Source organism: Schistocerca serialis, chromosome 10 (assembly GCF_023864345.2).
Source record: "Schistocerca serialis cubense isolate TAMUIC-IGC-003099 chromosome 10, iqSchSeri2.2, whole genome shotgun sequence".
Classification (NCBI taxonomy): Eukaryota; Metazoa; Arthropoda; class Insecta; order Orthoptera; family Acrididae; genus Schistocerca; species Schistocerca serialis.
The window spans coordinates 205832532-205851641 of NC_064647.1; the positions used below are offsets into that span (position 1 = coordinate 205832532).

At 42.9% G+C, this 19110-nt stretch overlaps 1 protein-coding gene and 1 pseudogene across 1 annotated transcript in view; one reads left to right on the top strand and one right to left on the bottom strand.

The window, feature by feature from the left end:
- The window catches only part of LOC126424886 (hepatocyte nuclear factor 3-alpha-like), a 433342-nt gene that overhangs the window by 329385 nt on the left and 84847 nt on the right, over positions 1 to 19110 (bottom strand). The window lies entirely within an intron of this gene.
- Positions 2038 to 2155, top strand: LOC126425548 (5S ribosomal RNA; annotated as a pseudogene).

Below are 19110 nucleotides of genomic sequence, written 5' to 3' on the forward strand. Positions count from 1 at the left end.
CTACACCGGAACTCGTCCGCGCTGTTTCTCACAGCTAAGTAATGTAGATTTATGACTGGATACTATGGTGCTATAGTTTTATACTTGACATGGCCAACCTTTGGCATGCAATAGTTTAGTGACAATAGCTTCTGAAGAAGGCCAAATTATTTTGGCTGAAACCTAGGTAAAGACTGGTTTCTATTTGCAACTGAGGCTGACGTGTTATATGTGCGCTAAGAGCTCTCTAACATTCAGAACCTAAAGCCGTCGGCACACGGACCGTGCTGTCGAACGTTAACGTTGAGCGTGCCAAGTTCAACGCTCTGCTGAACGCTCAGGAACGATGCGACTTGTGCATACGGTACGTGGGGCCCCATCGTGGCATACGCGATCGCAACGCACTCCGGCGGCAAATGAAGGATGTTTCTAGTTCGTAAATCACATTGTTTACTCAACTGGCGCTCTATTAAAACGCACACTTCCTCCATGGTCCACGAAAAGGAAAGTACCATGTCTAGTCAATAAGGACACAGGCTTATAAAAGTTCCATTACAAGCAGTGCTGTACAAATTTGGAGTACTTCTCCGCATAAGATAAACATTATTTCATCATTCCCACTTTTAGTAAAACCCCAAGGTCAGTCTTACTTGATCAGTGCTCCTATCCAGTAGTAGAATCATTGCAACATGTGAATTACGAAGCGTAAAAGAAAAAGGAGCAAAATATCTTTATACAAGTAGCGGAAACTGTCCTGTAGATTAAGCCAAGCGAACAAAGTCACCCCTCAAAAAAAGGTGAACTTATATTTACATAACATCAAATATTATAGCATATACTTATATTAAACTAATAATAAAGTATCAGAACCCAATAAAAACGCGAATGTTAGGAAAAAAATGTGGAAGTGGCAAGAAGCGAACCACCACCCCATCAAACTAATCTGTAGGGGGCAGCGCACTACTTATAACACTACACCAATAACAGACTCCGAACGTCTAATCACAGTATGTTAGGTACTGCAGAAAACAATTGTAGATATGTTACTAATTGTAGTTTAATTATAACAAATTGTACTAAGAACAATGCCTTTTGGGTGGATCTTCAGTGTGTCGCTGCCTTCAAATAGCCTACTCTCATAATACGCAACTTACAAGAATTCCTTTGCCACGAATACGATCTTTCTCATTATTTTGCTGGAACCAATCACACAGTTAACTACGAGTTTTCCAGTGATTCTCAATACGCTGGTGCTCAGAAACGGCATATGTACATATAGGCTTGAAATGAACGCCAATATGGCGCTCTCAACTCCGTACTGAAGGGAGACGGCGTGCGTGTGACGTAGGTGGCGCTGTGCCATCTCATTGGTCAACGCTCAGACGCACGCTCAGAATATCTGACATGCCAGATATTGCTCTGCACGTTCGGAAAGACTCCCGAACGTGCTATTCCACGCTATGGCGTCAGAATCTCGGCACGCTCAACGCTCTGATGCACGGTCCGTGTGCCGACGGCTAAACGATGATGAGAATATCGGGTACTGTAAAGGAGTTTTTTCCCTCCAGTTGTGACCAGAACTTTCTCCTGTACGAGAATGCGAGGAAACAGCCCAGAATTGGCCTGACCCCTGGGAGGAAACTTAGCAAAAACCGCACACTGGCTGGGGGGGGGGGGGGGGGGGCGTTTTGTATACGCGAGGCCGTCTCGCGCGGCTGTGGACGGTCACTCAGTTCCACTGGGGACACTGCGGGCAAACTTTTGTCCCGCGCGCCCGGCAGCAGCAGCAGCTGGGGACCCGCACAACTTGGCGCTCCCATTCCTCGGCTGCGGCGGGAGTTCATTCGCGAAAGTGCTGCTCTGCCAGTGTTTTATTCTCTCTTATTCTCAAATCACAAGAACTGTCCACCGCACTACACGAAGACGACAGAAGCGCGGTTTTCTCCTACTCCCAGGCGTGTGGACTCCCGCGAGCGAAGGGGAAAATAAACGGCAGATTTGCACCACATACGAGAGCACCTAGCGAACGACAATTCTGTCTGGTGTATATGGTAGGGTGGCAACAGCCTTGCCGCAGTGGATACACCGGTTCCCGTGAGATCACCGCAGTTAAGCGCAGTCGGGCGTGGTCGGCACTTGGATGGGTGACCATCCAGGCCGCCATGCGCTGTTGCCATTTGGCGGGGCATTCGTCTTCATGGACGGCAATCTGCGCCCCCATCGTTCACACCTTGTGCATGACTTCGTTCAGGATAAAGATATCGCTCGACTAGAGTGGCCAGAAAGTTGTCCAGACGTGAACACTATCAAACATGTCTGGGTAGATTGAAAAGGGCTGTGTATGGACGACGTGACCCACCAATCAGTCTGATTTCCGACGAACCGCCGTTTAGGAGTGGGACAATCTGGACCAACAATGCCTTGGTGAACTTGTGGACAGTAAGCCACGACGAATGCATGAATGCAAGAGGACGCGCTACTGGGCATTAGAGATAGCAGTGTGTACAGCAATCAGGGCCACCACATCTGAAGGTCTCTGTATTGTGGTACAACATGCGATATGTGGTTTTCATCAGCAATTAGAAGGGCGAAAATGATGTTTATGTTCGTCTGTATTCCAATCTTCTGAACAGGTTCCGGAACTCTCGGAACCGAGGTGACGCAAAACTTTTTTTTGATGTGTCTACAGAAGACCTAATCAGCCTTGTTCCTTCCATTCATACGAACTGTAATTACATGGCTGATGTATCGGTTATGTTAGAAATTTTTAATAACAAATAAAAATTGTTTACAAGTGTCAATTATCTGAAACTTTATAATTAGTGACAGCTCTCATAATGCCCGTTTTAGACAAGATACACGGCGCGGACAAAAATATTGAAACGCCTGAAACCAATGTGCCATATTATCTTCAAGGGAATCCTGCACCATTCTCCCTGCAATGGCGGCATTTTCGGTTAACGTTGATGCAGGTGAATATCGTTCACGCAACCTTCCCTCCGAAGTACAACGTTAAGACTCAATAATATCGAAATCTGGCAAGCTCACAAAATCAGTCCTGGAGAACGTGGGTTGGGGAACAGGAGTCCTATTGTATTCACCCACACCATCACTATTGCGGAAAAAAACAATGTACCATAGGATGGAACTTATCAGCCAAAATGATCACATCATCATTGCCAGTGACGTGACCTCAGAGAGCAACCATAGCGTACATGCAATACTACGATTTGGCTGCCCAAATCATCAGCGAAGCACGAGCATGCTTCACTCTGACGACATAATCTCGGCCAGAAGTTGGAAGCAGTGTGGGACAAGACTCGTCCAACCAAATGACTGTCTTCCGTCGCTCCATAACGCAGGTTTCACGGTTTCGGCACCACGTTTTACTGCTGCGCGCATTTGCATCACTGAGGAGCGGTTTTGCAATGCCAGCTCGCCGTCCAATTCTGTGCTTATGTAGCTCCCATCCTGTATTTCTTTTTTTTTTGTGCTGACAGGATTCTTGAGTGCGACATTCAGTTCTGCAGTGACTTTTGCAGCTGTCGTCCTCTTTATTTTTCGTCACAACCGTCTTCAATGAACGTCTGTTACGATCGCTGAAAGTGCACTTTCGTCCGCGTCGTTACTTATAGGGCAATGTTTTTTTGCTTTCCCCGTAAGCGGTACAAATCTTCCATGCGGCACCTCTTGAAACGCCAAACACTTCGGCTCCCTTGGCTACGGAAGCATCCAGGATACGAGCACCAACAGTTGGCCACCTTCAAATTCATTTAGCTCCGACATAATAGACTCACCACTGCACAGAACACTGTAATGACCAAGACTGACACTTGCAACGTATCGAGAGGATTACACAGCTATCGTAAGTGGTCAAAAATAAAACACCGCAACCTGCAAGCTTGACTAGCACATGCATTTATGTTCAAGCATACATTTATCGCCGTATTTTTGGGACGCCTATATTTCCCTACGATTAAGTACTACGAATAAAATCGACTATCTCTTTATTTTTTCTTGCTTTTTCCACTTTTTGAGCCATACGGAGTAATTTAACGATGATGATGGCTTAGTACGGAATGGGGGCTGAGCGACGTGTTTTTCACATTTTAATAAGATGGAGAGGGGCCACACTTCGCTCGGGGACAATGAACCTGACGGTGTGTGGCGCACGGTACCTTGAGTACCTCTATCGGTTCTCCCTTCTATTCCAGTCTCGTATTGTTCGTAGAAAGAAGGATTGTCGGTATGCCTCTGTATGGGCTCTAATCTCTTTGATTTTATCCTCATGGTCTCTTCCCGAGATATACGTAAAAGGAAGTAATATACTGCTTGACTCTTCGGTGGCCGGACGGTATGGCCGAGCGGTTCTAGGCGCTTCAGTCTGGAACCGCGCGACCGCTACGGACGCAGGTTCGAATCCTGCCTCGGGCATGCATGTGTGTGATGTCCTTAGGTTAGTTAGGTTTAAGTAGTTCTACGTTCTAGGGGACTGATGGCCTCAGAAGTTAAGTCCCATTGTGCTCAGAACCATTTCATTTTTTAATCTTCAGCCTGTGCTGTTCAGTACACATCGAACAAGGAATGACTGAAATAAGAGAGGTTGAGGAGCGCGATGAAACTTCGGGGTGAAGGCTTATCAGTGATAAGATTAGCTGACGAAATTACTACTGTCCCTGTGGTGGTGGTGATTTCTCGCAGAGGGTTGCGATGAAAGGCCGGTGGCGAGGTGTTACTCTCTGGGACGAGAACACGGTGGAGCACGGCTGTTTGAGTAAGCGCGTCTTCAGAGCTTTCAGCTGTCTGCGGAGAACAATCGCGTAATGGCGGCCTGTTCCTTTTGTCCAGCTCGCTCTGCACTCTTTTCTGTGCGGCTGCGGAAGCAGCCGTGTTTCCACCACACACACACACACACACACACACACACACACACACACACACACACACACACACACACACGTTATTACGATCAGCCCCCAGAAGTGACACACCTGTCTGCATCTACATGTATACTCCACCAAGCCACTGTGCAGTGCATGGGGGGAGTATACACCGCTTCTGTCATACCCCTATTGTATCTCGAGTGAGGGACGAACGACTTTCTTCGTGTCTCTTTTCCCAAGTAATCTCTCTTACCGTTTTCTCATAGTTCCTACGCTAGAGATACCCTAGCGGCGGCATATGTGACGCACAGTGATCCTCGAAAACACAATATTTAATTTTACTGAACGGAATATCTCCCTTCGTTTTACGAAAAATACCATCTACTCACTAAAGAATCTACCTCCCGTGTATGGAAACAGCTACTCATTTCTTTTCAAATGAGTTAACGTGTTAAATATTTGACGTTAATGACGTAAAACGTGTGTATCAGGACACAAAACCTTAATTGTGTTCATTTCTTTAGCTCGGTATCTCAGGCCATAAACTAGTGTAAACATACAAGGACGAAAGTAAAGCCGGCCTCTGTGGCCGAGCGGTTCTAGGCGTTTCAATCCAGAGCCGCGCTGCTGCTACAGTCGCAGGTTCGAATCCTACCTCGGGCATGGATGTGTGTGATGCCCTTAGGTTAGTTAGGTTTAAGTAGTTGTAAGTATAGGGGACTGATGACCTCATATGTTTAAGTCCCATATTGCTTAGAGCCATTGGTACCACTTTTTGAACGAAAGTAACTTTCGCATGATGTGACAGTCCTAAGTAACACAGTTCATCGAAAACTTGCACAATACACGAAAAGAACCGCGGAAACGGTCTTGGTTGCACGGCTGTAATTATTAATTATTAACCAATGATGCGTTTCGCCTGATTCACGTATCTTCAGATGGGCCTAAAAAAAAAAAACATTTTGGTATAAATGGCATGACCCGATTTTGCCAAATTAGAGTTACTGGCAAGTGATTGTAAGACAACTTCTTGTTGTGGTCTTCAGTCCTGAGACTGGTTTCATGCAGCTCTCCGTGCTACTCTATCCTGTGCAAGCTTCTTCATCTCCCAGTACTTACTGCAACCTACATCCTTCTGAATCTGCTTAGTGTATTCATCTCTTGGTCTCCCTCTATAATTTTTACCCTCCCCGCTGCCCTCCAATACTAAATTGGTGATCCCTTGATGCCTCAGAACATGTCCTACCAACCGATCCCTTCTTCTGCTCAAGTTGTGCCACAAACTTCTCTTCTCCCCAATCCTATTCAATACTACCTCATTAGTTATGTGATCTACCCATCTAATCTTCAGCATTCTTCTGTAGCACCACATATCGAAAGCTTCTATTCTCTTCTTGTCCAAACTAGTTATAGTCCATGTTTCACTTCCATACAGGGCTACACTCCATACAAATACTTTAAGAAACGACTTCCTGACACTTAAATGTATACTCGATATTAACAAATTTCTCTTCTTCAGAAACGCTTTACTGAATGTCAAATGGTGTTAGGCACATTGGATACCGAGCATACAAAAAATACTGCCCTCGTCAAGAAGTCGGAAACACTGCGTGGTATCACGGGATGTATTCAAAAATAGTGAAACTTGGTGATCGGCTTTGTCATAAATATAGATATTACACACCATAATGAAAAAAAAAAGAAAAATTACCTTGCTAAGTTATGTAGTGCATTCCAGTGAAAACAAAACAAGATCAGCCCTACATTTATTTGTCAACCAAGTAAAAATGTTGGGTTTGTAGTTGGTCATTTTAGGGCTACGCAAACAACTATTCTCATTTTTACTATTTAATCCTTGCCGATATTTGGCAGTTAAATAATACTCTGTAGCTCACAGCTCACTAACAGTACACTTCGCGCACGCTTCTTCGTGCTCCCGAATGGACTACATTGCATGCATCAGCAAGGCAATCTTTTTTTCTTTTTTCATTGTCTGCAATACATATACTTTTTTGACAAAGCCGGTCACCGGATTTCATTATTTCTTGGCTATATTTTGTTCTGTTTATTTATAGGACACGGCGCAATGTTTCCTAATATCTGATGGGGGCAATTACTTGCTGTGACGTTTTGTATGATCGGTATCCCATATGCTTAATACCAAGTAATATCAAGAAGTCAAGTTGGAATTTGTTAGTATTTCCAATTCTGCAAAATGGGGTCATGCCGCTTCCAACAAAATGTATATTTCTGAGTAGGTCAATCTAGAGATGCTTGAATCTGGCGAAACGCGTCATTGGTAAATAAATAATACATACAACCCCGAAGCCAAGAGTGATTTTTCATTCACTGAAAGAATTAAGCACAGAACAGAAATGACATGTATTAAATTACAATAATTACACTGAAGTCGAAGGCCGAAGAAACTGGTACACCTGCCTAATATCGTGTAGGGTCCCACGAGCACGCGGAAGTGCCGCACCACGACGTGGCATGGGCTCGACTAACGTCTCAAGTAGTGCTGGAGGTAACTGAAACCATGAATCCTGCAGGGCTGTCCATAAATGCGTAATAGTAGGAAGGGATGGAGATGTCTTCTGAGCAGCACATTGCAAGAATTCCCAGATATGCTCAATAATGTTCATGTCTGGGGAGTTTGGTGGCCAGCGGAGGTGTTTAACTCAGAAGAGTGCTCCTGCAGCCACTCTGTAGCAATTCTGGATGTGTGCAGTGTCGCACTGTCTTGCTGGAATTGCCCAAATCCGTAGGAATGCAGAATGGACACGAATGGATGCAGGTGACCAGACAGGATGCTTACGTACGTGTCACCTGTCAGAGTTGTATCTAGATGTATCAGGGGTCCCATATCACTCCAGCTGCACACGCCCCACACCATTACAAAGCCTCCACCACCTGCTGACATGCAGTGTCCATGGATTCATGAGATTGTCTATCTCCATGGTCCATCCGCTCGATACAATTTAAAACAAGACTCGTCCGACCAAGCGACACGTTTCCAAGAGTATTTGAATACATGCCTGTATCAGTTTCTTTAGCATATGCCTGAACCAGTTTCTTTGGCGCTTCAGTGTAATATCCGCACTTGTGCCTAAACCGAAATAAGCTCTCATAGCTGTTCGATGGAACTGATTTTGGCTCAAAAAAGGCATGAACTGCATATAAAAAAACCAGCATCCAGTTATGTCACATTTCTGTTACATGTGACAGGAACTTCACTGATTCCTCATAGCCGGCCGGTGTAGCCGAGCGGTTCTAGGCGCTTCAGTCTGGAACCGCGCGACCGCTACGATCGCAGGTTCGAATCCTGCTTCGGGCATGGACGTGTGTGATGTCCTTAGGTTAGTTAGGTTTAAGTAGTTCTAAGTTCTAGGTGGCTGATGACGTCGGATATTAAGTGCCATAGTGCTTAGAACCATTTGATTCCTCATAATGGAAAGTAGAATTTTAATTTGTAAACTAGTGTCCAAGGTAAAACAATAACACACTTCCAGTAATTTATTCTTTCTTATCACATACACAAGACAGTGTATGTTGTTGTTGTTGTTGTTGTTGTTGTGGTCTTCAGTCCTGAGACTGGTCTGATGCAGCTCTCCATGCTACTCTATCCTGTGCAAGCTTCTTCATCTCCCAGTACCTACTGCAACCTACATCCTTCTGAATCTGCTTAGTGTATTGATCTCTTGGTCTCCCTCTACGATTTTTACCTTCCACGCTGCCCTCCAATGCTAAATTTGTGATCCCTTGATGCCTCAAAACATGTCCTACCAACCGATACCTTCTTCTTGTCAAGTTGTGCCACAAACTCCTCCCCAATCCTATTCAATACCTCCTCATTAGTTATGTGATCTACCCATCTAATCGTCAGCATTCTTCTGTAGCACCACATTTCGAATGCTTCTATTCTCTTCTTGTCCAAACTATTTATCGTTCATGTTTCACTTCCATACATGGCTACACTCCATACAAATGCTTTCAGAGATGACTTCCTGACACTTAAATCTATACTCGATGTTAACAAATTTCTCTTCTTCAGAAACGCTTTCACTGCCATTGCCAGTCTACATTTTATATCCTCTCTACTTCGACCATCATCAGTTATTTTGCTCCCTAAATAGCAAAACTCCTTTACTACTTTAAGTGTCTCATTTCCTAATCTAATCCCCTCAGCATCACCAGATTTAATTTGACTACATTCCATTATCCTCGTTTTGCTTTTGTTGATGTTCATCTTATATCCTCCTTTCAAGACACTGTCCATTCCGTTCAACTGCTCTTCCAAGTCCTTTGCTGTCTCTGACAGAATTACAATGTCATCGACGAACCTCAAAGTTTTTATTTCTTCTCCATGGATTTTAATACCTACTCCGAATTTTTCTTTTGTTTCCTTTACTGCTTGCTCAATATACAGATTGAACAACATCGGGGAGAGGCTACTTACATATTAAACCGAACCGCGGTATAACAAACGACCTGACTAATACATTTCGTTCGAATCAGCGTTAGTAATGGTTAAAGACACTGGACTACCATTCAGGGGGGGGGGGGGGGGGGTGGAGAAGTTGGGGTTGTATTCCCCTTTGACTGTGGAGATTTTGATTCTTCCGTAGCTTCCACAAGCCGCTAGAGGGACTGTTCGGATGATTCCCACGGATAGAGCACGGCCGATTTCCTTTGACAATGCGACTAGCACTACGTCTTCAATTACACTGTCAGGTGATTGAAAAGTCATAATTGCTTAAGTGGTAAAATAATTATTCCACCGACGCTTGAAACATTTTGGAAAAATTAAACTTTTATTAACATCCTCCGTTAATGTTCAAATGTGTGAGAAACCTTATGGGACTTAACTGCTAAGGTCATCAGTCCCTAAGCTTACACACTACTGAACCTAAATTGTCCTAAGGACAAACACACACACACACACACACACACCCACGCCCGAGGGAGGACTCGAACCTCCGCCGGGACCAGCCGCACAGTCCATGAGCGCAGCGCCTGAGACCACTCGGCTAATCCCGCGCGGCAGCCGTTAATATTCCGACAACATTCACAATGTCTGCCAATGCAGAAAGTCAATCCTTTTCTTTATGCTGGATCCGACAGCCGCTAATAAAAGTTTAACCATGATTACATCTAGATGTTAACTTATTCCTTAAATAAGAAAATATTGGCATTCTATATTCACAATTTCTTTTCAATATTACAATTTTTAACCTTTAACAAATTCTTAGGGGCTGTAAAACTCCGTGCAAAAAATTATTAAATCCTGAGGCTTCCTGGCATAGAAAATCCTTATGTTCCTCTTATTGTGTCATACTGAGCGAATGACAAGATAAAGATATAACCAGAGGAAGCTTCCCGTCAGGAAAATAGTCTTCATTTGTGCAACGTTTCCCTTTTTTCCTAAGTCACCGGTGATCCCGTCACGAATTTTTAAAAGCCCTTTTCTACGTTAAATTGTGACTCATCAGCAATTCTGTTCATCTGAGAATCGCTTCCACAGAATCTAAATTTGAACAACGTTCACAAATTTTATCGCGCCGCCATGTTAGGTGCGTCAGCAGACGGGACAAAGAGATTAAGTGGGGCAGAGAGAGGGTACGAATTGAATGGAAAACAGTTCGCGCCTGTCGTGTTAAGTGACGCTATCTCGTTTAGCCTTGAGTTCTGCAGTTACATCACGTGTGCCCGCAGATGCAGCTCCACTCAAACGTGACGGCCTCCACGAAACACATCCTATACACGCCCCACGTAACAGTATTAGTGCCGGCATTCTCCGCAATAAGAGGCAGAAACTGATTAAAGAGTCTCCTGCTAGTAAGTCACAAATTCACAGGTCGGTAAGATACACGTATCTTTTTATACAGCGTGAGACCATTTTCCTCCCACAGGGATTTATAAAAGAATCAATCGTAAGTCTTCACGGAACGTGCGCTGTTTTGCAGTTTCCTGGCACATGAAAATTTCACGACAGCTTCAATTCTAACAGCATTTGTATTTCGACGTTACAGAACCTCTACAAAATACGTTGCGAGACTAGCACATCTGTAAAAAGAAAGCGTAGTCACAGTCTAACGGATTATCGTTCTGACGTGGGAATCGTGTTCTAATACACAGCTGGTACGATCATTACCCTCATAAAGCAAAGGTTCGGGGTTCGAGTACTTATTCCCCCCACAGTTTCAATGTGCCAAGACGTTGTCGACTTACTATCGTATAATAATAAAGGCAGACAACTGCAGGCTACTGATGTACCGGTTTCCAGGGCAACAACTATCTGAATTCACCTTTTGCCGCGCTGACCACTGCGAAATGTGCAGGAAGGGGAGTCAATTAGGTTCTAGAACAATGGTTCCCAAATTGCGGGTAATTACCCGCTGAGGAGTAAAATAAAATTTTGTGACGGGTGAAAACTAAACGGTTTGTTTCTGTTTCAGTCACGAAGCGGACTCATTTTCAAAAGATCATTACTATTACAACAATTTTGTAAGATTCTAATACTGGTTATGTAAGTTATCAATAATTACTTTTTCTCAATTAGTATCTGTAATGCTGTGGAGGTTACACACTTCCCACTCACTACACATATATGTAGTGCTTTTTCCTATCTGTCGCTGCTGATAGAATTGAGATACATACGTCAAAAATGCTAAATCTCTAAAAAAAATTTTAAAAAAATAAAAAGTCTCCTCCAAGTTGTAGATAGTACTAGCAGCAGTCCGGAAATTGCTTATTACTCGCTTCGGAACAGGTAAATGAATTACTTGACAGCACGACACAGCAGCAACTACATAAGGGCTAGTTAGTGCTTTACATATTATTATTATATTATTATTGTTGTTAATGGTTGTTGCCAGACACAAAACATTAACAGCCTGAAGTCTTCCACTTTCTGCCTGTTCAGATGTAAGGAGTGCAGCAATGAAGTGACTTACAAACAGTAAGTGTAGTGCACACATTTTAACTTGGTTGATTTTAAATGGAGTTGCAGTGTGGAGGATATGCAAGTGGCGCAATGGGGAGGAATAATGCAGGAGAAGTATGTTTTGTAACAAGTGTGCACCTTTAGTGTGGGTAGTTCAGTAGCACTTGTGATGCACCACGAATTCCTTCGTCATTCATTCTAACACACACACACACACACACACACACACACACACACACACACACACACACACACACACACACTCTCTCTCTCTCTCTCTCTCTCTCTCTCTCTCTCTCTCTCTCTCTCTCAATATCATGCACCTTTCAACATTTTAAAAATACACTACTGGCCATTAAAATTGCTACACCACGTAGATGACGTGCTAAAGACGCGAAATTTAACCGACAGGAAGAAGATGTGGTATACAAATGATTAGCTTTTCAGAGCATTCACACAAAGTTGGCGCCGGTGGCGACACCTACAACGTGCTGACACGAAGAAACAATTTCCTTCTTCTCCTTTCCACCCATAGATATTTCGGTGAGTTAACATTGTCGTCAACGGGCCTGCTTTTATTTCGCTTAATAGCACATTTGGCTGCTCATGTTGCATTCTGTCGTCTGGCAGTTTAGCTGTTGCTGGTAGTGTTTTCCGCGTTGTCCATAGTCTGTAGATCGTATTCCCTACACGCACTGTTAAAGCGTTTACGATTCATTCGTACTATGAATACATCGTAAATACTCAAACAATGCGTGTTGCGGCGGCCGCGGGATTAGCCGAGCCGTCTAGGGCGTTACAGTCAGACTGTGCGGCTGGTCCTGGCGGAGGTTCGAGTCCTCCCTCGGGCATGGGTGTGTGTGTGTGTGTGTGTGTGTGTGTGTGTGTGTGTTAGGATAATTTAGATTAGGTAGTGTGTAAGCTTAGGGACTGATGACCTTAGCAGTTAAGTCCCATAAGATTAACCGACAGGAAGAAGATGCTGTGATAATGCAAATGATTAGCTTTTCAGAGCATTCACTCAAGGTTGGCGCCTGTGGCGACACCGGCAACGTGCTGACATGAGGGAAGTTTCCAACCGATTTCTCATACACAAACAGCAGTTGACCGGCGTTGCCTGGTCAAACGTTGTTGTGATGCCTCGTGTAAGGAGGAGAAATGCGTACCGTCACGTTTCAGACTTTGATAAAGGTCGGATTGTAGCCTATCGCGATTGCGGTTTATCGTATCGCGACATTGCTGCTCTCGTTGGTCAAGATCACTGATAGCAGAATACGGAATCGGTGGGTTCAGGAGGGTAATACGGAACGCCTTGCCGGATCCCAACGGCCTCGTATCACTAGCAGACGAGATGACGAGCATCTTATCCGTATGGCTGTAACGGATCGTGCAGCCACGTCTCGATCCCCGAGTCAACAGATGGGGTCGTTTGCAAGACAGCAACCATCTGCACGAACAGTTCGACGACGTTTGCAGCAGCACGAACTATCAACTCTGAGACCACGGCTGCGGTTACCTTTGACGCTGCATCACAGACAGGAGCCTGCGGTGGTGTACTCAACGACGAACCTGGGTGCACGAATGGAAAAACGTCATTTTTTCCTCTGAATCCAGGTTCTGTGTACAGCATCGTGATCGTTCCATCCGTGTTTAGCAACATCGCGGTGAACGCACATTGGAAGCGTGTATTCGTCATCGCCACACTGGCGTATCACGCGGCGTGATGGTATGGGGTGCCACTGGTTACACGTCTCAGTCACCTCTTGTTCACATTGACGGCACTTTGAACAGTGGACGTTATATTTCAGATGTGTTACGACCCGTGGGTCTACCCTTCATTCTATCCCTGCGGAACCCTACATTTCAGCAGGATAATGCACGACCGCATGTTGCAGGTCCTGTACGGGCCTTTCTGGATACAGAAAATGTTCGACTGCTGCCCTGGCCAGCACATTCTCCAGATGTCTTACCAATTGGAAACGTCTGGTCAATGGTGGACGAGCAACTGGCTCGTCACAATACGCCAGTCACTACTCTTTATGAACTGTGGTATCGTGTTGAAGCTGCATGGGCAGCTGTACCTGTGCACACCATCCAATCTCTGTTTGACTCAATGCCCAGGCGTATCAAGGCCGTTATTACGGCCAGAGGTGGTTGTTCTGGGTACTGATTTCTTAGGATCTATGCACCCAAATTGCGTGAAAATGTAATCACATGCCAGTTCTAGTTTAATATCTTTGTCCAATGAATACCCGTTTATCATCTGCATTTCTTCTTGGTGTAGTAATTTTAAAGGCCAGTAGTGTAGTTTGCAAACTTAGCCGTTTCGGAAATGATTTCACCCTTGGCCTTGAAGTCAGTGGTAATGCCTTTTGCACATCAGATAAACAGCTCTGTTTCCCTATTACGACAATGACTGCATCGTTTCCGCCCCCCCCCCCCCCCCCCCCGACACGCTTTACATACACTCCACTGCTAGTGCTGCCAGATGTCAGTGGTAATTACAATCGACGTCGAACATAGGCGGCTGTTACATTAAGGTGATTGGAGCGTGTATCTTCTTTAAACATTCAAATATTCTGCATAGGAATACGCAGCTTTTTTGTTCCCCATATATCTAACTGAGAAGACTTACTTCCCCTCATGCTAGGGTTATACCACTTTAACACCAAATAATCTTAGCAACTACTGTCCAACCCCCCTCACCTCCCCCATTTTTTGTTTACAGCTGAGATGGCATATATACAAAAGGTTCCATAAAATTCCTCCCCATACACAAATAATTAAAAAACTGTGAACCACACAATTTCTGATGAACAAGAAAACCAAAGTGCGATGGATCCAAGAGATACAAAGAGATCTGGAAGAAATGAGAATACAGGAACCAGAGATATGCAAAGAGGGTGATTTGTAAATAAAAAATTCAGCGCTTCAAAGCTTTCGAGGACAGAACGAGACCCAGTACAAAATCACCTTGGACAGAAGAACGAACAAGGTCGCAAAGTATGAGAATGAAAGAATACTGGGAAAGAAGAAAGACCAGAAGAAACGAAGCTGAAGCGAATTAACGTGGTCCTAAGGTGGCCAAAACGAAAGAACAAGAAGAAATAAAAAATGTTTGAAATCGAGTCCTCAGAGGGCCAGTGTTTAAGGTAAGTAGGTCATTCTCCATAGTTTTAATACATTACAGGAGAGTATATTAATATGTAGCAACAATGCAAGAAGTAGCTGTTGTCTGTCATCAACACAGAAATAAACGGGTGGGAACTAGCGGTATACTTCTTTATCATAAGAGTAAATCTGATGTAAACGAACACAAACGCGGTGGTCGGTCACAGCCGTAGCACACCTACATTGGTGTTTCGTTCCTGGAAGGAAGTAGGTCCTACTTGCATATTAAATAGCTTATTACTAAGTTACGGCAAATTAAACTTCAAGATATTCTAATTTACTACCAGCCATCAACGTTTTTCTTTATCGTACTTTGGCTATTTAAAAATGGCGTACAGTCGCTGTCTCTCTATGTTGTGCTGCGATTGTCGCGCTGTTAAAACGTAGTGTGAAAATGGCTGACGTTGTTTCCTGCTTCGAGGTGAAACAGGCGCGAGAAAACACCCTTAAAAAGTGGCGAGGAGGAGGTGGTTCTTAAAATGCTTTCCACAAGTTTACAGAGAAAATCTGCTTTAAAGTTCTCCAAGGAACTTTGTTTACTACAGTTACGGCCTTTGCGTGAACACCATGCGAAGCTGAACCGGTGGAGTTGGAGAATGGTAACTATGTATTCTATGGATCGCTGGTTCGAATCTCGCTCTGGTTCTTCTATCATTCAATTCCAATACCATCATCAGTTAAACATAATATATGCCAACCAACACATATCTAATCTCTCTCTATGAAAAATGCACGGCTTCTTGATTTTTAATTGCGTATCTTACACAAAATTCCAGTTTACATTGCAAATATATGTTCTTAGGTATCGACATTTCATAGAAGATGTAATATTGTGCCCTGCCCGCGACGTAACAACATACTGTTTTCCTTTCCTATCGAAATATCAAGACTTAAAGATATAATTTAACCACAGAGTCAATGAACTGCGCTGCAAGTCGGCGAATATGTACGCGCAGGATGATGAGAGCGGCGTAACATTACCATCTGTATTTTGTTCTATATAAGAACGCGGGCTCGTCTTTTCTCTCTTCTTTAGTCGCGCGCCTTCCGACAGTATCTTACTCTTACTCTTATTTTCTTCCATTTTGTTCAAATGAACTGGAACTGTAATCCTGCTACGAATTTGTTTAATTGTGCCATTATTGTCGCCAATCGCGATTACTGAGATGACTTTACTATGAATACTTTTTCTTTCGCTCCAGAGTCGGGCTAAGAATATTGTCATTTCTACTTATTTCGCCGGAATACGTAAAAAAAATTCTTTATTATGTTCAGAACTGTGAGATTAATGCACGAGATGTCAGTTGTCTGTATAAAAAGCTTCTTTCGTTAAATAATAATTGTTCAATTTGGCATTTCTTCTTTCATTTCATAGTAACGATCACCAATCCCCAATTTATAAATTCTAAAGATTTTTGCCTTACTACATTTCTTCTTACGTTGCTAACGCGATACCCACGAAATTAAACTAAACTATTCTGAATTTTCTCGCGAGGCGACAAGACAGTAATTTGCCTGAGATTATAGAAACCCAAATTAAACGTTTTTCAGCACGCCACGAGTCTACCGACTTTCACTTCAAACAACAAAAAAGGTAAAAAAGGAACAGTACTAAGTAAGGAGCGCAGTGATTTTTTTTACGTAATTGATAATATCGAGTGAATTTTCGGACAAAAAAATAATTTTCAATATAGAGACTAATAAAGTGATGTGTGTGTGTGTGTGTGTGTGTGTGTGTGTGTGTGTGTGTGTGTGTGTGTGCGTGCGTGCGCGCGCGCCTGTGAAATATTTAGGTTCATTTTGCTTTTCATTTAGTACATTTCCTTTTAATTGATTATTTATTTAATTATTACCAATCATTATCATTAAGATTGTTAAAGATTGTTTACGAAAACACTATAAATTAAATTTTCGGAACAAAGATGAAAAACCAGATTTGAACTACGACCATTGTTTTGTATTACAGATGTGTTCTCTCACGAGCCAGGGTGGTCAGCGTCATACAAAAACGGGGAACAAGTTTCACAGTATCGAGCATATCGTACAAATTATCCAATTTTACAGCTGCAATCCGACACTAACACGACTGACCTGGAGCGAAGTTAAGAGATCTGTTGCGAGAAATAACAAGACATTTCCGCTTCCAGGCATACTGCAGCTAATGCACGAACCTTTGTCACACGTCGCTGCCGAACGCTGCCTGGATGTAGAACAGCACGTCATAAAAGAAGAGAAAATGGGACATTTAAATGGCTCGTGGGTTATGTTGGTGATCGCCTCGTTATTAGTGTAGTAAATGACCAAATTCTGAAATGTATTCCTCGGATTAGGTTACGGAAGGACTTCAGGGAGTTCCAGACGACTGACAGACATTACTTCAGTTGCATCAATATTTACGTATATGAAATCCCTGCAACACGGTTTTACTTCACGCGTAGCTCACGCAGAAAATTACCTTGTGTTAAATTAGGAATTTTCATCACTCTTGTTTTTAATTACAATACTACTTCAGCTAAGAACGAGAGCATGATGTGTTTTTCAGTCTGGTTTTACCTCTTAACCGTAACTGTTCACCCCATTGCAGGTTAGTTGGATCAGCTGGCTGGCTAGTGCTGTCAAAGTTAAATGTGCTGGCAAAGTTTTGTACCGTATTATCGCCTAGTGGATGTGCGCCTAAACTAAGGTGTCCATTTCATTTTCATTGAAAAAGGGGAAATTTAAAAAATTAGAGAAGAACCTAGGGCAATGAAGAAAAAAAAACGGGACACAAATATTGTATTGACTAAATTTAATACACATACAAGTTTACCTTTACAACGTGCACTCAGATGATCCCAAATCACTTTTTAGAATTATTCTGCCACACTATCACCGTACTTTTCACTTTTATGTACTTTATCAAGAAGTGCATTTTCGTTTGAAATTGTATCATAAAAGTCAGTGCGCGATACACCATTAAAGCGTGTTTTGATAATGAGCAAGGCCCTCACTGTTTCAACTTGCATTCTGTTTTTTTTCCATCTGACCACAAAGAGTTCACTAACGAAAACACACGTTCCACAGCAGCATTTGACCCAGGAATTGCCAGACAAAACTCCACCAAATGAATCATGTTTTTCATGTTGATGTTTTTACTTTTGAAATAAGCAAATACTTTACACCACGTTGCACTAACACTCTCTTTGTCTCCTCCTTCACTTTTTGAGAAGTTCTGTGCACATGAAAATTCATCGAACAGTTAGTCTTCATAAACAGGAAAATTTGGTACAATATTTTTAACAAAAACGCAACAGTCCTGAATATCCTTCCACTGTAGCTGTTCTTTTCCGTATTAACCCAGTCAAATGCTTTAAAAGGTGTGAGAAATAGTAAACACTATTCTTTAATATACTCAATGCAAGAGTCATAGAAGATGTCAGCATAAATATGAAATTGTTCTACAGTAATTTCACCCTCTTCCTCCAGCTTTCTTAGAGTCTCATGTACAAAGAATGTGAGAAATCTTTCAGATTTTCTATATTGTAATTTGCCCAATAATTTGTTTATTTCTTAATAAACTTCCACTATTGTGATGTCTTGTTTCTCAATACATTTAATCGTTGTGGAGAAAGGTTTTAGCTGGCTAACAAGAAAATGTAGAAGAATAGACACAGGGTTATCAAAGAATTCTTTAAGGTTAACACGACACTTATCAAGGGAAATGAAGTATGATTTCAAAGCAAGAAATATCTCTACAATTCTTTGCAATGCTGGTAGCAGAGATAGCCACCTTGCCTTGCTGTGCCCAAGTACAGTTTTGTATTCAGTTTCAGTAAACTTGCAGAATGACTTCAGAGATTCAACCCTTACTGTATATATGTGGAAATGCTGGTAGATTTTGTTTGCAATTAATTGGCAGTCGATGGGTAGGCAAACTGAGCCAGTTTGTAAGGAACTGTGCACCACATTTGCTAGACAGCCAACACCTACTGTATTATTCACTGTGTTCTGCTGCAGTTTATAGAACAAATTGTTTTTTCCTTTCCTATGCTTACCACCAAAACTGGTGTTACTGTTATCTGCAGAAACTGCAATCACCTTTCCCTCAAGATCATATTTCTTTAAAACCTACAGCACATAATTCTGAAGTAA